Raw genomic sequence first — 5,000 nt, forward strand, 5'->3', positions numbered from 1 at the left:
GGAGCAAAACGTCAGCCATCTCAGCACCCTGGAACCCCCCGGGTTGTCACGACCTTAGCTGGTTTTGCCTAAGACGTGCGGCACCCTTGCGTGTCCGTCCGCAAAGGTCAGCCTCCCCGAAGCCTCCCATTGTCCCTTAGGACCGTCAAAAGAGAGAACGGGTTAGAGAGAACGCCTCAAACGGGATCCACAAGCAAACATGTCCGAAAAACACTTCATAGACAATGCAAATTACAAACAGACTTTACAAGCTCTGAACAGTGGCACAACAAAGGGTAAAATGGTCCATTACAGACCGAAAGCTCTCTCACGTGTCCACATGACACAACCTTTATTTACAAGCCTAAAGAGGCCACCAACCCAACTAAAATGGGACTTATAAGCCTTCGGCCGCCCCTTTACATTCTGTACAGGGCATGAATATGCCAACAGACACGGACATATATAAGCATTACATCAAACACCTTGTTTCGAAGTTTGTCCGTGACATTCTCCCCCACTTATCCCTTCGACGTCCTCGTCGAAGCCTTTGTGAACACTGCAACTCTTCGCCTTTGCTGAGTCTTCAATCTTCTGCTCCAGCTGCAATGCGCCTCCTGGCTCCCAGCTGCTCTCCGCTGCTGTTTCTGAGTAGTCGAACCTTTGATCCGCCATGCTGCTTCAACTCACCAATGACTCTGACTCTGGTGTGGGGTTGGCTGAGTTGTGTTGATCCTCGTTGATTCCTGCGGATCCACCAAATGAAGGAAAAGACCATCCTTACTGCGCCAGTCTCTCAAAATCTCCACATGCTGCTTGAACTGGGTGGATGCTTGTTGGAGCTTTAACGAGCATCGCCTCGCAAACTTCTGAAGTTTTGGGTCCTTCCTCCATAAAATCTGCTCATTGACTCTTCTTTCAGTTAGTTGTCACATCCAAGTAGGTTCGCATCACTTCCGCTTTCGATTGGCATTTCGTTGGGAAATGAGGCGGACAATCTACTCTCAGTAGCACTGATCACCGTTGGTGAGGATTTGACAACTATTGTCTTCCATTATCTTCGAAGGGTCTTTGAACTTGTGCAGAGCTCCTCTGCTGGATAGATAAGAGAACTGGGGTACTCGGTTTCGCCCATTCTCTTAAGAGTTGAGAAGGCAAAGATTACTTGACTTCGCCCGCCTCCTCGAGGTTGTACTTCATGCATCGAGCTGGTTACTGGCCTTCGCCTGCTCTTTGCTCACACTTCTGAAGCACATGAAGTGTTTGCACTCCTTGCATTGAGTTAGCTACTGTGATTCACCTTCTCAATGCCATCGAACTTCTGGAATGCGGGAAGTTTTCACCCCAACTTGGAGTAATTCTCTGATAGATGAGGTCGCCTCTGGGATTGTACCGTCTTCTCCATCAACCCTGCCGCCTACTCCACTGAGTAGCAAAGGTACAACACCGCGTACTGCCTGCTTCGTTCCTTGGTCGTGCACTCTTGCATGACCCGAAGTCCTTCACTTACGGCTGTCTTGATGAGAAGCACACTGACACCGGTCTTACGAAGTTCCTCGGCCTCTGCCCTTCAGCCTTGTCCCGGTACTTGGAGATTGCCTCTGCATGCTCCACCTCCTCGGCCCCTTTCACGACCAAACGCTCTCCCTCCGTGAGAGCAAGGGATCAATGACTTTGACGGAAGTCCCGCCTCTGCGGTACCATGGCGCTGCCATGCCCATGGCCCTACTATCCGTCGCTTCGCATCTGCATCCCTTTTCTTCACGATCAGTAGACATGTCTCCGTGGCCCTCCTCTGAGTCCACCTCCATTCTAACTGATGTTTGATTTTGGGTAGCTAAGTCCCTCTGGACTCGTCGTCGCTTCCTCGCCCCTTTCGACCCCCTGCTTCAACACCTCTGTGTTCTCCAAGCAGCTCCTTCTGGTCGATGGAAAGACAGACTGCACTCCCATGCATGGCCTCTGCCATCGCATTGTAGGGTTTGCACCGATTCTGTTCTCCATAGCTTCCTTGGTAGCAACGTTCGCTTACTCGGCCTTGTCCTCTGACTTGCCGGGCTCCCTTAAGCGAATATGAGCTCTGGAGCAGTCCAACTCTCCAGCTGCTTCGATCATACCTCTGCATGATCAAGTCCCTCCCATGGGACTCCCTGGTACTTGCATACGAACTTTTCCCTTGGTGGAACCCAGCCCCCATATGCTGATGACCAAGGTTTTCATCCGATGCAAAATTCGGTGCACGCCCGGAAGACCCGCCTCTGCGGTACCATGGCCTTCACTCCTTGAATCCATAGCCCTTCTTGCCGTCGTGTTGTTCACCAAAGCGGAGCTCCCAGTAGCTCCCGATCATACCTCCATATGATCACATCCCTCACGGGACGAGTTGTGTGTATCGCATTGCCACGAACTGTTCCACCACGATCCGCTGCACCATGTCGCCTCCTGGTGACATCTCCATTGCATTCTGATCCTTGGGGAATAAACTCGAATTGTGAACCCTCCATGTGTGGCCTCTGCCAATACATCGCCGGGTCTCTTCCACCTTCGATTTTGTTCGCTCCTTTGGCAATCGATCTTCATCCACCCACTCTTGGGTCACACCTAGATGAAGCACCGCTCTAGGACAGTCCATCGCCTAGTAGCTCCCAAAGTCCACCGACTTCGCTGTAATTTGTGCACCATTGCCTGGATCCTGGGCCTCTGCCCCTACCAGCACAATCTCTGCTGCGCACCGCTTCCTTCCTAGCAACTCGAATGGCAACACTGTGGCATATTCTTCAAGAGTACCCGCCTCTGCGTCCTCTTGCCCCGTGCTAAGGCCTTCTGAACTCAACTTCGCCTCCGCAAATTGAGTCGCCTTAGTTCCTTCATCAAATGCTCCTCCGAGATAAGGTGCATGTGCCCCGAAGCTCCCTTCGTCTTTGGCACCATGCAAGATGAGTCCACTCCGTCAGAATGAAGGACCCATGGAACAACATGATCCTGCTCTTGCCTCTGCAAGAGCTCATGTCCTTGACCTCTGTCTAAGAAAAGCACTGTGCCTCTGCTCCATGTTCCAACTTCTCTGCTGGCTCCCTTCATGCGGCTTGGGTACTTCGCCAAGTTACACCCAAGTTGCTCCGCTCCTCGTTTCTGCATTGAGTCGATGGTGGCCCTCGCGCCCACCGTTCCACGGGTCAGCCCTCCCTTGAGTCCGATCTCCACATCGACTCCAAGTGTGCCTTCATTTGTGTTGCTCCCCCACTTGATCTCGCAATGCATCCACCAATGCATTCTCTCAAGCGAGATCATGCGACGACTCCTCGCCGCTTGCTCAGTCCATCGAGCTTCGTGGAGTTGTTGTTTATTGAGGTACTCCTCCTCAACATGTGAAGTCCGTCTCACATGATTCTCCCTCTGGAGAGCCGGGACTTATCCCTCCTGGATAACTATCCCATTGGAGCAATATATCTCTTCGTTTCGGAGACCACCATCCCCTTGGACTACTCCGATCTGCTGAACAAATTGTGCATTGTTCTGCCTCCTGCAAACGCACTTGCTAGATTGCGACTCCCCGTCAATACAGCCCCCACTGCACCCCTCAAGGTCTAGCAACATGCTGAACTCATTGCACACTTCAGCCGCCTACGGACGTATCCTTCACATGCCGAAGAGAAAGTTTCCATGCTCCATGGTGCCGAGTCTCGGCCGCCTTGGGATGGCCACGAACATTCCATCGTCCGCATACAAGCCCATGCATGAGTACCAAATTCTTCGAGTTAGCAATTCCCCTCACCTCTGTGAGCTTTGCATAACTCTTTTGGTCGTTGAGCAACTCCTTCCACCTTGCATGGTCTCATTCTTGCCAAGCGCCTCGCTTGCCTAGAGCACCATCAAGTATAGTTGTCAACGTTGAGCCGTAGCTCAAACTCAGCCATCCCAACCTTTGTGCGCTCCAAATTCTTCCAAGCTTGCCTGTTCTCGTGGTGCCTCTTGCGCGAAGGGTTGGCCATTCCTCTGAATGCCAATGCCAGATGCCCGCTCCTCTGAGCGACTCTTTTCCCTACATCTCCATGCCCGTTTTCCCTCAAACGGTCGCGCGTGTGCTGACTGCCCTCAACGCAGCCCTGCTAGGTCCCCCACGTTTGCATGTCAAGTGTTTCTATGAGTGCTTGTCCCGCTCTGATACCAAATGTCACGACCTTAGCTGGTTTTGCCTAAGACGTGCGGCACCCTTGCGTGTCCGTCCGCAAAGGTCAGCCTCCCCGAAGCCTCCCATTGTCCCTTAGGACCGTCAAAAGAGAGAACGGGTTAGAGAGAACGCCTCAAACGGGATCCACAAGCAAACATGTCCGAAAAACACTTCATAGACAATGCAAATTACAAACAGACTTTACAAGCTCTGAACAGTGGCACAACAAAGGGTAAAATGGTCCATTACAGACCGAAAGCTCTCTCACGTGTCCACATGACACAACCTTTATTTACAAGCCTAAAGAGGCCACCAACCCAACTAAAATGGGACTTATAAGCCTTCGGCCGCCCCTTTACATTCTGTACAGGGCATGAATATGCCAACAGACACGGACATATATAAGCATTACATCAAACACCTTGTTTCGAAGTTTGTCCGTGACAGGGTGGCACAGGGCTGGATGGGGCTTTCGTATAGCAGGGACGGTGCTGCCTCTCGCTTCGCTCGCTGTCCGCCGCTCGCCGCTCGCGCAGCCAAAAATGGCCAGTTTTGGCCCGTTTTTGGGCCGTTTTGGCCAGTTTTTGGCCTGTTCTTGCATTGCGCGGTGACCGTCGAGAGCGGAGCAAAACGTCAGCCATCTCAGCACCCTGGAACCCCCCGGGTGGCACAGGGCTGGATGGGGCTTTCGTATAGCAGGGACGGTGCTGCCTCTCGCTTCGCTCGCTGTTCGCCGCTCGCCGCTCGCTCGCGCAGCCAAAAATGGCCAGTTTTGGCCCGTTTTTGGGCTGTTTTGGCCAGTTTTTGGCCTGTTCTTGCGTGGTGCGGTGACCGTCGTGAGCGGAGCAAA

The sequence above is a fragment of the Musa acuminata genome, unplaced genomic scaffold (genome assembly GCF_036884655.1).
Source record: "Musa acuminata AAA Group cultivar baxijiao unplaced genomic scaffold, Cavendish_Baxijiao_AAA HiC_scaffold_106, whole genome shotgun sequence".
Taxonomy (NCBI): domain Eukaryota; kingdom Viridiplantae; phylum Streptophyta; class Magnoliopsida; order Zingiberales; family Musaceae; genus Musa; species Musa acuminata.